Source organism: Phyllostomus hastatus, unplaced genomic scaffold, assembly GCF_019186645.2.
Source record: "Phyllostomus hastatus isolate PE091 unplaced genomic scaffold, TTU_PhHast_1.1 phas_contig_34, whole genome shotgun sequence".
Taxonomy (NCBI): domain Eukaryota; kingdom Metazoa; phylum Chordata; class Mammalia; order Chiroptera; family Phyllostomidae; genus Phyllostomus; species Phyllostomus hastatus.
Window position 1 is genome coordinate 43,855,320 of NW_025333857.1, and position 14,539 is coordinate 43,869,858.

A 14,539-nucleotide genomic window follows, 5' to 3' on the forward strand; every position below is an offset into this window, starting at 1 on the left:
GCTCTGAACAGTGACGGGAGGTCTACATGCGGGAACAAGAGAGGAAAGTCAGCTCACAAAAGGGTCAGTGTCCTGAGCAGCTGGACAGGAATGTACCTTTTCTGTCACAGGCTCCAGTCTTCAGCACACAATGTAGTGAATAATCAGCCATAGTGGGGCGAGGAAGAGGCCCTGCGGCTCCTGACACGGCCTCTGTGGACGTGATGGATGTGGAGAAACTCAACCCTTCCCAGGGGGGTCAGGTGGCACCATCAAGACAAAGAGTGCAAACAATTTGGTCCTGAAAAAGAACTTCCCTTTTTCCTTTTTTGGGGATTTGTGCCAAAAGTTATAGTATCCAGCCATTCCCTATTAAGCTGGAAACCTATGCAAAGAAGGAAAAATGAAGCCAAAGTGAACCCCTGAATAGAAATATTCCCTTGGTAGGACATATGTAAATGATGCACAAATTTCAGTGAAAATACACAAATAGATGGGTAGATAAATTTTTAAAAATGACATTAATTAGTAAATAGATACATTAATAGATAAATAAATAAATTTTAAAAGATGACATTTACTTCCAAGGCTGAGTCAAAAACATCTGCTTTCTGAATTAGAGAGTGAGACACCATCTGAGTCTGGAAAAAAACCTCTCAGAACTTCTTTGGAGGCTGTGGGTAAAGACAAGTGAGGGGAGGATGAAGCTCCCTCTGACCCGGGGCCTACCCTGAGTAGACAGAGAAAGGAAACAGAGGAGCAGGCGTGACAGCTGTTCCAACTGGAAACACCTTGCTAAATATTTCTTTGGCATTTTCATTGTCTCTTTGTCTTTTTCTGTCTCTGAGCAGTGATTCTAACTGGATCTGGGTTTATTTGAGCTTTTGATAAAATATACCACTACCCCATCCTTCCCTTTCTCCCAACACAGGCCCTAAGGAGTTTTGAGAAATATCTATAAATTTTCTTAATTGCCAGACAGTTTTTCCACTTCTAGGCAACTGGCTTCCCTTAGCTGTAATGTCAGAATTTGACCTTCGACATCAGGGGCTCATGTTTGATGACTACCAAATGTTAAAGGCGCCTTTAAGTTTACTTGCCTTTCTTCACTCTAAGGCTGGGTATTAGATGCCCGACCTGGGAGCAGGCAAGCTTTTTGGTCCTGGTCCAAGTGGGCTGAAACGTGCCATTCAGAAGGGACCCGGGGGGAGTGACAGCAGTGTGCACCTGCTGTGTGCCAGGCAATGTGCTGAGCTATACCTCACCTTAGGCCCACACTTCAGAGGTCACTTTTCTCAGCCTTGTTGTGACAACTAAGGAATTCAAAGAAATTAAATATGCTGATAATCTTCAGCCAGTAAAAGGTAAAGCTCGTGTTCCAAACCAAGGCTGCCTGCCTTTGAAGCTTTACATATCTATGAAGACTTTATATGCGTTCCTCATTTTTACTCCCAGTAGAAACTTCTGGAAAGATACTTCGATGTTTGCTTTTTTGAACTTGTTATCATTCACATTATCCTTAGTTGCAGAGAATTTCCACACAGAGAATTGCATAGGACAGTCAGAGCTTTGCAGGAGTAATTATTAGAACGCCTCAGCCTCAAAATAATTTCCACTTTCAAACCGAGATGACGTCACAGAGGCAGACTGTCAGGATGGAAGCTGAGGGTTGCCATATAATTCAGGTGATTTGTCAGCTCTACCAGCCCCCACCCCACCCACAGCCACCAAGGTGTTCCTGTGGCTGTAAACGTATGGCTCCTTTTAAACAAGTAAGAATTCGGATTGCGACAGGCTTACGGGAAAATGTCAGCAGCAGATTTGTTTCTGCAGGACCTGTTCAATGGGCAGCAGGACAGTCGATGTGATCCGAAAACAGGAGACCAGGCGAGAGAGGAATGAAAGGATCCTTGAGTAACCACCCTCTCTTTACCCCCTTCCCCACGGCGACCCTTTGCTGTATTTAGTACTTTCCAGCTCAGAGTCCATTTTTATTCGAGACATCCCATTTTGTGTGTTTACAAAAAAGGACAGGGAAGTGACTTGCAAAGGCCGAGCTATGGAACTAGACCATGTGGTTTCAAGTTACTACAGCACATTGAAATATCGTGTGACTTCCAGCTTATTACTTAACCTCTCTGGTCTCTTCTCTAAGTCTTAATGAGGCAGCGTAAGTCATACAATGCCTGGCTTGTAGTAGGCATTTTTAAAAATACTTTTTATCTTTACTCTTCTTAATTTACTCTTCTTAAGGAATGTGCTGATGCTGAGGGATTTTCCTTTTTTTGTAAGACTCAGAAGTTTTAAGGATTCCTTCATTTTGTGGTGGTGTTGAAGATTGAAATCCTGCATTCTACTTGAGATCTGTGTAATCCTGAAAATATTGTTTAACTGCTCTGAGTCCCTCCCTCCCTTCCTTCCTTCCTCCCTCCCTCCCTTCCTTCCTCCTGTAAATGGGTGATAATAATTATTATGCATTTCATTTCTAATTAAACAACACTTATTATCTCCTTCTCTACAAACAGGTCCCAGATTTGGGGGTCAGGTAACTGGCAGAAATCTCTCAATTTCAAGAAAGATCCAGGCCTAATGGACAAACTCTCACTGATCTAAAGTAGCAGTAATAATTTCATTCATTCTCCTTCACCAGTGAGTGTGTTAGGATGAGCATGAATAATAAATACTTCTGACCAGAGAAATGGCAATGGGAGGTTTCAGGTAGAGCCCCAGGAGGAGAAAGGCCTTTGTGTCTTGTTTCCCACTTGAGCTGCTGGTGGTGGATGTGATTCCTAGAGAACTGGCAGTCATTTTCAGTTCATGAGGTGACAGTCATAGAATGGAACCAATGCGCTAATGAAGGCAGAAACCTGCCTAAAAAGAGCCTGAAGGATCCTTGGTAACATTATGGAATTGCTATGTGAGTCCTTGGCTGTCTGTCTTCATACTTCTTGTCCTATGATATAATTAATGCTTAACCTACTTCAATCAAATATTCTCTTCTACAACTAAAAGTATTACTGATTTTATATGTATGCTTCTCAGAGCTATGACGAACTGCTCTGAGAATTATGAGTAATGTATATAAAGCATCTAGAAAGTGCCTGTCATTTACTAAACACCTTGCTATCATGTAGGTTACATTTCTTATAGCTGTTAATATACAGGATCTCTAGGGATGCAGCGGGGCCCTCATTAGATGGAAACTCCGTGAAGCCTTTTCTCAAGTTGTTACAGAGGAAATTCATATATCACATTGAACCCACTCAGCATCTTTAAATCACATCACACTGAGATTTTATCGATTTGCACAAATAAAATTATAATACTAATTAAATTAGAAGATCTTGCAACTCAGATCAAATGAAACAGGAATAAACAGAGGGTTCTCACAACTAAGGACTGGGTGATTTTATTTAACCATAAGTAAAGTTCATTGTCACCCAAGCGCTTCTTTTTCCTCCCCAACTGTGAGTTCACTGGACTTATCTTTTTGACCTGAGCTGAATTTCAAATCTCTCAGTGTTGCCAACTTTTTGGATAAAAAGCTGGCAAGAGAAAGAGGGTGGGAATGAGTCTAAGCCCATTTGTTGATTGTTTGAGGATTATATGTTGTCTAGAAAGTGGAAATAAGACTGAAAATACTGTAAGCAAAAGTAGTTCATTTATAAATTCAATCAACATTTATGAAGGTCCTGTGTTTGGTGGCTAGAAAATAAGATCAATAATCAGGGTCCAGTCATTATGGGCTTAGAAACAACCTTGTAGAGAAAAATGCATGAACAAGTACATGCAAAAAGCTATTGAAATTGTCAAAATAGCAGTGATAACGATGATGATGAAAATGCACTGCTTCTGGGATCACTCCTGTCAATGGCCAGAGACTGAGCACTTCCCATACACCAGCACTGTCCTAAGTTTTTTACTTCACTGTCTCTTATTATCTCTATAATAATTTCTTCTTTTTGTTTTTGCAGGGCAATGTTTTATTCTTTTTGTTTGTTTAATTTTTTTAATTTTTAAAAGATTTTATTTATTTACTTTTAGAGAGAGAAGGGAGGGAGATAGAGAGAGAGAGAGAGAAACATCAATGTGCGGTTGCTGGGGGCCATGGCCTGCAACTCAGGCATGTACCCTGACTGGCAATCAAACCTACAACACTTTGGTTCGCAGCCCGCGCTCAATCTACTGAGCTACGCCAGCCAGGGCTTTGTTTAAGTATTCAAATTATTGTTCAATTACAGTTGTCCCCATTTTTCCCCCATTACTCTCCCCTGCTCTACCCACCCCCGACCTTGCACATTCAATCCTCCCCACCCATTGTCTTTGTCCATGCGTCCTTTATACATGTTCCTTGACCTTCCCCCTTTTTTCCCCCGTTACCTCTCCCCTGCCTTTCCTCTGGTCACTGTCAGTTTGTTCTTTATTTCCATGTCTCTGGTTTTATTTTGCTCACTTGTTTGTTTTGTTGATTAGGTTCTACTTATAGGTGAGATCGTATGGTATTTGGCTTCCACCACCTGGCTTATTTCACTTAGCATAATGCTCTCCAGTTCCAGCCATGCTGTCATAGGAGCTCCTTCTTTCTTTCTGCTGTGTAGTATTCCTTTGTGTAAATGTAGCACAGTTTTTTGATCCACTCATCTATTGGTGGGCACTTAAGCTGTTTCCACCACTTGGCTACTGTAAATAATGCTGCTATGAACATTGGGGTGCATAGGTTCTTTTGGACTGGTGATTCAGTATTCTTAAGGTATAGTCCCAGCAATGGGATTGCAGGTTCAAAAGGCAGTTCCATTTTTAGTTTTTTGAGGAAATTCCATAGTGTTTTCCACAGTGGCTGCACCAGTCTGCATTGTGGTCAGTCAGTTGTTATGTCTGTTTTAGGTGATCACACTGAGACCCAAATGCACACAACTAGTTAGTGGAGGAGATAGAACCCATGTCCAGGACTTTCTAATTGTGAAGCTCACACTCCTAACTAAGAAATGGTGAAGTTTTGAACAGGGTAAAATGGTGGTTGAAATGAAGGAAGTAGTTAATTCCACTGGGGGTACTGGGTGAGTGTAGGGTGGGAGGAAGAATAAGAAAGGGCTTCAGATGAGGTGTGACTTTCCATGGACACTTACTTTGTGGAAAAAAAACTTCTTGGAAAAAAATGTGTGGTACAGTTTTTTAAAGCATATTTTCCAATAAAAAAAAGTGTTGGTGGGGGGAGGATGGAGGCAAAATGGTGTCTGAACTGGCCCAGTGCTCTGGGAACACTGCAAGCTCCAGTGTGTTTGGGACTTTGGGAACATGGGAAAATTATCAGAGTTGTTTATTCTGACAAAGTACTTGAAGTCTCATGAGTAAAAGGTTTTATATGAATACGAGATATTGTGGTGGTCTACATTAGACCAGAGAAGCATTAGATTCAAAGAGAAAGGGAGAAGTCTCAATATTTATTTAGAATATGAAAGTGGGTATTCGCGCCCAAAATAATTCAATATAGTGGAAACCTACTCAGGCAGTGATAACACCAACACAGCAGAAGAGGTGTCACAAAGAGTTGGTTGCAGTAACTCATGCCAGTTAGATCCTCCTACATCTGAAGTTAACCTGTGGAAACCTCCTCATCTATGCTCTGTCTTCTTTCAGGGCCCCAGGCCCGATGGTACAATTTTCAGTATTCCACTTCTTCTGTAGAGTTTTGCCATACAATTTTGACCCAATTTGCCAAATAATTTCAATAATTATTTCAACCCAGCTAAACTCTGGACAACACTGAAATATAAGAGATAAAATCAAGTAAGATTTTGCCGACTCTTGGATTAAAATGTGAAGTTTTAACATCAAATTGTAATTGAAGAATTTGTTCTCTAGTAAAGATTCTATTTCTAGTAGATAAGAATTTGAATTTAATACTTTTTCATCCTTGTTAAAAGTGTATGCAACAGTTAATATGCCTGCCTCATTTGAGGTCATGATAAAGTGTGCCAAAATGATTTAGAACTGCCTGACTCCTCAAAATAATTTTAAAACATGTACCTCACTGATAAATATTTTTATATTATAAAACAATTTCAGCAAGTTTTAAAACTGATAACATCTTGTGTTGCTTTTGTCATATGATTACATTAATTCTTACAGAATTAATGATGGCAAATAAAGATTATCTTTCTTTATTATTAAAAACAAATTGTCAACCTAGCCACATTGAACTTTCTGTTCCACAAATAAACCAAGTTCTTTTCATCCTTTAGGTCTCTTCACTAATTGTTTCTTTTTATTCCCATAAATTCCTCATATAAAGGTTTGGTTGGGTCCTTTTTGTCTTTCATATTCAGGTCAAATGTCAGATGTTTCCAATCTGGAAAATGGAATTCTCATTCATCCAGTTAGGCCAAAAACTGGGGAGGTTTTTAAACCTGTTTCCCTAGTCCCTCCATATCCAATGCATCAACCTGTCCCTGTTGATTTTGTCTTTAAGTTTTATCTGGAATTTAACTATGTCTTGTGACCTCCGCTGCTGAAACTCTGGTGTAAGCCACTGTGCTCTTTCATCCAGATTAGCACAACAGCATCTTCTTATTCACAATATAGCCCACCATCAGTAATGCTTAAAGTGGTATCTTGAAAGCAGATGTTGTGATGGTATTGACTTGGTCAAAAAGTAAATAAATCAGAGTGGAAAGATGAAAACCCAGTTTATGCAGCAGCCAAGCCTGTGACAACTCAGAAGACAGAACACATGCCTACTGAGTCTGTTAAAAAGAAGTTAGAAAGAATATTATGGTATGTTACTTGCTTTTCCATTTGTTGTCTATATTTTAAAAATTACAAGAAAGAGATGAGCTGAGGGAAGAACTGGATGATTTGCAATCAGCAATTGAAGGCCTTGGGAAGTTAGAAAAACCACTTGCTTCTGGACCCCAAAAGCTAGGAAATAAAACTCAAAAGCCTTCATGTGACAGAGGCTCAGTAAGAATGTTCAGATGAAATAGTAAGTCCTCAGCCTTCCAGTGAAAATTATATGAAGGGTGTTACTACTGCCCACCTAAGCTAAGTTTTATTTTAGGAGGCCTTAAGGTAAATTGAGAACAGAGCTATGGTGGTGAAGAGGCACAGATATAAAGTACATATAAGAATACTGTCTACAAAAGAATTTTGTATGGAAGCAGATAGATTTACAGTTTTCTAAATGAGGAAATTATATCTCCAACAAACCATGATCCCTATGTAAATCATAAAACAACCTTTGGGCTCCTGAGCTTGTGTCAGTAGGATGCATTTGGAAAGTGTTCTTTCTCAAGGAAAGAACACTTCCTACAATTCAGATGTATCCATGGAGGGAAATAACAAGGAAAAACTAGGAGTCATGGAGAGAGATTGGCAAGGGAGTTCCTCCCAGTCTAATCACTGACCAGTTGCTATCAGGACTGGAGATGTGCTTCTCTAATACCTATGCAGCAAGGCGTCCTCATTGGGACAGGGACTGCTGGGTGTTTCCCATGTTTTCCTTTTCTGAGTTTGCTTGATGGTTGTCTCATCTCTGCCCCACCACTGCATTTTATACTGGTGTGAGGAATAGCAGAAGCAAATATTTTGTTATATAGTTCATGAGCTAAGGAACCAAGATTGAATCTGAGGGAGAGAATGGGATCTGATGTGATCATGGACATTGAGTTGCATGTAGTGAATGGATGGGGCATTTGGGTCTCTCTGAAAAAGAGCTTACGTTTGTTTTTTTGTGTGTATGAGGAAAAGGGTTCATATGGATATTTGTTGGTCAGAGAGTCTGACTGTGGCAGAGACCGCAAGCTATCCCTTCACTTCAGCAACATTTCCTTATCCCAGGATCTTTGTGTCTGCTGTTTCCCTGACTTGGGTGACCTTCCCTGGATCTCCTAATATCTTCTATATTGAGCTGTCACTACTTGCATTCAGGCTTCTTCAGTGAAGAGGTCTAAATGTCATCTCTTCAGTGAAGTTCTTTCTCACCACAAAAGGTGAGTGGCCGTCACCCCAGATACTTTGTAATCCATTAGTCTATTTTCTTAGTAAGACTTACTGCTATCTGAGTTATTTTATTTAATTATCTCCTTGCTTAGTGTATGTTTCCATTGACTAGAATATATGTTCCATGAAGGCCAGATTTTGTCTAAATTCAAGGTCTGTTCACTGGTGAATTCCTGGAGTTTAGCAAAGTGACCTATATTGAGACGGTGTGTGTTTGTTGGCTGAATGAATCAATGAGTCCAGACCATGTAAGAAATAAGGAACCCAGATCCTTTACCTATCATTTGTGAGGCAGTTTTCCCAACCAAATATCCAAGCCCATGACAATTGTTAAGTCATATCTGATTCTGATTTATTTGAATAAACCTTTACTTGAGGTGTGCCCATAATATTCCATAGAGTAATTGCCAGAAGTTCTTTTAATTAGCCCATCTATTTATCCCCTAAGGATTGACTGAGCACCAGAAACAAGGCTAGTTGTTGGAAAGTGAAAGATAAACCAGTTATCCTTGTCCTCAAGGAAGCCATTGGTCTCACGTGTTCAGAAGGCCTTGGGGATAAGAGGAAGTAAGAGGAGACCAGAATGGATGAGAGGGTACACATTACAGATAGCTACAAGTACCTTATTTATGCAGTTTTATTTATACTGACGATAAGATGATGATAGCGATGATTTTATTTTTAAATTATTATTATCTGCCAGGTTCTGTGCTAAGTATAATGCACATTAACATTTAATTCTCATAATCACCTTATAAAATATTCATTGTAAACATCCCAATTTTACAAGTGAAGGAAATGAAGAATGGAAATGCTCAGAGTGACATAGCTAACTCTGCCAGGGCTGAGGCTCGGGCCATGCAGCCTGATCCAGGAATCATGCTGCTAGCCATCCAACTTTCTAGACCTAAAGAGCAAGCATAATGATAAGCTCCTTTCTGAAGGTGCAGAAATTGAGGTCCAGGAAGAATAAGAAAGTTGCCTAAGATGAGTTGTAAAATTGGTACTTGAACCTTGGTCTGACTTCAACAACACTAGTGAAGTTCATGCTAGAATCTCAAAATTGGACAATTTTAGACTAAGAACTAGAAATCGCTTCAGAATTATATTATTTCATAACACAGTCTCTCATTTTACAAATAATCTTTAATTACTAAAATCACTCTCCTGAGACAATCAGAAGTTGGTTCTATAGTCAGGCAACTTTATACAGCAAAGGAGAGTTATTGTTTGAAATCTTATTTCTATTTAAAAAACAAACAAACAAACAAGATGAGGGATCCAATTCTTGATGGCAAGACAGCTCTTCATAGGAAATTCAAGTGTCTCACTGTTTTTCTGCAATAAGAAGGCAACATGGGAAAGGATTCTACAGACACTAAGACCATTGTAGAGAGCTGCGGGACTCAGAGATTCTCACAAGAGTGAAAAGTCCCTTCAAGATCAAAGCAAATTGTCTTCCAAGCGGCATCCAATGGGTCATCCTCTGAAAAGTGACCCACTGTTCAGCAAGGCTCTTTCCAGGACCCTGAATTGGAGCCAGCTGGTGCCTGAAACATACCTTGTGTGTCACCTTCTGATCTCTATTTGAAGGCCAACTGTATGTGATTAAGCATAACAGACACAGAGCTTGTGTTAAGCCCAGGATGTAACTTGTTGAATGAATAGCAACTGACTTAAAAATTAAATGAATGGATTGAGTTTCTCCTCCTTCTCTCCTCATTATTGTCATTCTCCTCTACCTCCTTCTTCCTCTCCTCCTCCTTTCTTCTTCTTCCTTTTCCTCCTCCCCTCCTCCCCTCCTCCTCCCCCTCCTCCTCCTTCTTTTTCTCCTCCTCCTCCTCCTCCTTCTTCTTCTTTCTTCTTTCTCCTCCTCCTCCTTCTTTTTCTCTCTTTCTGCTTCACATAGAGCAAGATTAGACTAAATCCTCTGGGACTAGTCAACTCAGTGTTCATTGCTTTTGAGAAGGATGTTATTGAGGGACAGCACTCCAGAGCTACTAATTAGGATTTGTGTTGGATAAAATTTTTACCCAAATATGTGCATGATCTAAAGGGAATGCAAAAATGGCTCCAAGTGAAGGTGTGTTTTGGTCTTTTCGCATTTCCCTTGTAGTGACCAAATAATGTAAAATTTTTTCACAAGCTTTTGTTGTCTCTAGCATGTCTCATATATCCCTGCACATAGGGATTGCCTAGAAAAAAAATAAAAAAAATACTGATACCATTGGTTTTACCCAACAGACTCCAATTTAATTGGTGTGGGATGTGACATGAGAATAGGGGTTTTTTTTTTAAAGCACCTAAAGCAATTCTAATGTACAGCCAAATTTCAGAACCACTTTTGAGCCCTTCACTTTGATGCAGCACCAGCTGCAAGCATGTTTTACACCGTTATGTTTGCTGAGTGTAAACATCGCAATGCAAATTCTTCCACCAAAGATCCCTGGGCTGCTTGTGGACAATCTTCACCAAAGTTTGAATTTGTAAACTGATAATTCCATGGGCTCCATATGGTTCCTGTTATCTTGAGGGAACTATACACATTTGTCTTGCCCCAGGATGAAAAGATAAATAACAGATGTGGGTAGTTTTTATCTTAATTATACTGAACAATAATAGAAAAATAAGAAATGAAGAGAGCAGAGAGAGAGAAGTAAAATACATGAAAATAGAATTCAAACCAATTATTCTAAGTTATATCTTTGGATGTTTAGAATCCAGTTCTACAGTAGATCACAAGTAGCTGTCAAACAATTTTTCATTTCTAAGGAAGACAAGCTCCCCAATGACAAGAACCAATATGAACATTTGGGGTGTTAATAGAGCAAACACAATCAATTTGTTGATAATAATGGTAACTAAAATTTATATGTAGCTTACTATGTAACAAGCACTGTTCAGAATTTTGCATTAAGCACTATGTTTTACATCTAAGGATTTCACTTATCTAAGTAGATAAGTATTAACTTATGTAACCCTCATACAATCCTGATATAAATTACTATTACTGCTCCTATTTTACACACGAAGAAATTGAAACCCAGAGAATTTAAGAAACTTGTCCAGGGCAACATGACTACTGTGTGGTGAAGCCATGAACAGTAGAGCCCAAGCAGTCCAATTTCAGATGTCATTTGAAGGTATCCCAGAGGCATGGGTGATGGCCTGGTGACAGCTGCTTTGCAGAAGGAAGACAGGTTCTGTCTACAGAGGTGAATCAGTGTGTGGAGCTGAAAGAATTCCATCAGAGAGTGGCTACCAAGGTTTAGGATGGCTGGGAAATAATAGAATAATAATAATACCTGGTATCGATGTATCAGGTACTGGGTGAAGTTTAGGTTTGATTCCCATTTTCTCTGCTTTTTATTTTTTTAATGTTCAGTGATCTCTGAAATTTTTATTGGCTTCCTGCCCCCTCCAAGGGGTGCCCTATGTCATTTGCCTTCATGGCTCAGAACTTTTGTGTCATTGACCTCAGAAATCACTTTGCTGTCTACAGTCCTACAGGTGGTGGTCTTTTGGATTGTTTGCATGGAGTGGCTATTGTCTAGGGTGTCATCAAGATCAAAGTCGTCTTATTTTTCCAGGTAGGTAATGATCCAGCCTCCAGCTTGAACTTGATATTCAGCAGGGCCTTGTATTAATGGGCCTGAAATTGCCCCTCTGCCCAGGTCTGGGCCAGCTCTGACTCCAGGTGTGGCAGGTTCTGGTTGAACTGTTCCATCTGCATGGCATAGCACATCTCCAACTTCCTCAGGCTATTCTCCAAACTGGCCTTCAGGTTTCTCATTGAGTCCAGGTTCATTTCCAAGGAATAGACCACACGTCTCAGCCCTGTGAATGTCATCCCAGCAGCTCCTGTCACAGAGGTTTGCAAGGTGACCACTGTGGTGCTCTCCTTGGTCTGCTGAGACCAGTACTTGTCTAGATCCTCTGTGTTCTTCTGAGCCAGCTTGTCATGCTGGGCCTGGATGTCTGCCATGATGTTATTGAGGTCCAAGTCTATGCTCAATCCAGAGTTGGCCATCTGTTTTTTTTAGACAATGTTATTTTATTCATTTATTTTTTCCAGCAATCTGATTTGCACACCATTTACTTCCTCCTTGTGCTTCTTCTTCATGAAGAGCAGCTCCTCCTTGAGAGCCTTGATCTCTGTCTCCAGCTGCAGCCAAGTGATATTGGTATCATCAATGGCTTTTTTTTTAAGTAGTGATGATCCTGGTTCATGACCTAAGGATTATACCTTTTATTTTATTTTATTTTTTAATTATTGTTCAAGTACAATTGTCTCCATTTTCCCCCCACCACTCCCACCCACCCCAGCCATCCCCACCACCCACCCCTGATCCCACCTGCCTTGGTTTTGTCTATGTGTTCTTTATAGTTGTTCCTGAAAACCTTTTTCCCTTCCATCCCCCCATTATCCCCTCCCACCTCCCCTCTGGTTACTGTCAGTTTGTTCTTAATTTCAATGTATCTGGTTATATTTTGCTTGCTTATTTGTTTTGTTGATTAGGTTCCACCTCTAGGTGAGATCATATGGTGTTTGTCTTTCACTTCCTGGCTTATTTCACTTAGCATAATGCTCTCCATCTCCATCCATGCTGTTGCAAAAGGTAGGAGCTCCATTTTTCTTCCTGCTGTGTAGTATTCCATTGTGTAAATGTACCATAGTTTTTTGATCCATTCATTTACTGATGGGCACTTAGGTTGCTTCCAGCATTTGACTATTGTAAATTTTGCTGCTATAAACATTAAGATGCATAGGCTCTTTTGGACTGGTGTTTCAGGATTCTTAGGATATAGTCTCAGCTGTGGAATTGCCTTTTGAAGCCCGTTGATGTCACTCTGGCCAGACTGGTGCATAACCAGCTCCATATCATAGCTGACTCTGAAGTCATCAGCAGCAGGATGGGCATTGCCAATCTGCAGAATGACAAGGGCAATGTCCACAGAACTTGCAAAGATCTGAGCCCTCAGGTCCTTGATGATCTTGAAATAATGTCTGCAGTCTATGACCTTGGGTCACTTCTTCTCCAGGTTCTCTCAGATTTTGCTCTCTGGGCTATAGAAATCAGTCTCCAGGCTTTTACCCTCTTCAGGTAGGAGACCAGGTGGCCATTCAGGTATTACATCCTTCTCACTCTGGATGCCCCCTATGCCTGCCAAACCCCCAGCCATCTCCACAGCCAGGTCCCTGGACCCCCAGCTCCCCCACATGCCAGTGGAGTGGGACACAGAGATCTGGATTCCAGGCCCCAGCATCCATATTCATAGACGCTGGCCATGCTGCGGGCCGGACCCATTGGCTAGATGACTGCACAGAACCCAGGGTCCAGTGGTTTGTGGAGAAGCTAGAATAGGTGTCGAAGCTCATGTTGTTTAGGGAGGAAGGTGAGAAGTCAAAATTCAGGTTCAAACCTGAATGCCAGGTCCATGACTCTCATCTTCTCTGCTTTTTAAAAGTGGCATCTTTTACCCCTAAAACTCTGCCTAAGAAGACAACATGGTGGCCTTTGGCTAGGCTCTTTAGGAAAAATTTTTAAAAATACCATATATCTAGCTTATTTTTAAAAGCAGTTTTACTATGAAATATAGCATGCATAATAGAGAACATATAAATGTATATATGTATGTGTATATATACATCTGATAATAACTATTGAACTCCCATAAATCTACAGCTAACATTTTGGATCAGGAACCAAGGTTCAAATCCAGGCAGCTGCCTGACTTTGTAAATAAAGTTTTATTGGAACACAGCCATGTCCTTTTTTTGCATAATGTCAATGCTGTTTTCTTATTACAATGGTGGAGTTGAGTATTTGCAAAAAAAAAAAAAAAGCAAAAAACAACATATATTCTGGCCTGTTATGGAAAACGTTTGCTGATGCCTGCCTTAGTTACCTCTTTCTGAACCTCCAGGAGGCAACCACTTCTAAATTCTGTACCAATCTTCATTTTAAGAAAATTGTTTAGTTTCATATTTTTCTTTGAATCTGATATAAATAATATCACGGAAATAAATTCTTTGCCAATATGTTCCCTTCTCTTAATCTTATGTTGATGTGTGGTCTGAGGTTTGTTAACTTTTATTTTTATATGATAGTCTATTATATGAGTATATCTCAATTAAATTATCAAACCTATTGTTTATGGGCATTTGTATTGTTTCTAGTTTTTGTTATTTTGAATAAAGCTTCTGTGAACATTCTAAGTATGTACAAGATGTTCTCTGGCACATCTGTATCAATAGATAGCTCTATATATCTACTTGTTAGAATTGCTGAGTCATAGACATATACACGTATATAGTCCATATGTATATACTTTTATATATAGGACCATAAGGCATTTGAATATTCACATACATGCACCCAATGTGAAAACTGTATTTGAACTATTTTCAAAGTGGTTGAACCCAATTATACTCCCATCTGCACTGTATGAGAGTTCCTATTGCTCCATGTCCTCCTCAACACCTGGTATTGCCTGACTTTTTAATGTTTGTTAATCTGGGGTGTGAAAAATGATATCTCATTAGACTTTAATGTTTATT

General features: G+C 39.8%; 1 pseudogene; it reads right to left on the reverse strand.

Annotated features, from left to right (window-relative positions):
* Positions 1–11,414: 11,414 nt before the first annotated feature.
* On the reverse strand, positions 11,415–13,161 carry LOC123819585 (annotated as a pseudogene).
* Between the last annotated feature and the right edge of the window lie 1,378 nt (positions 13,162–14,539).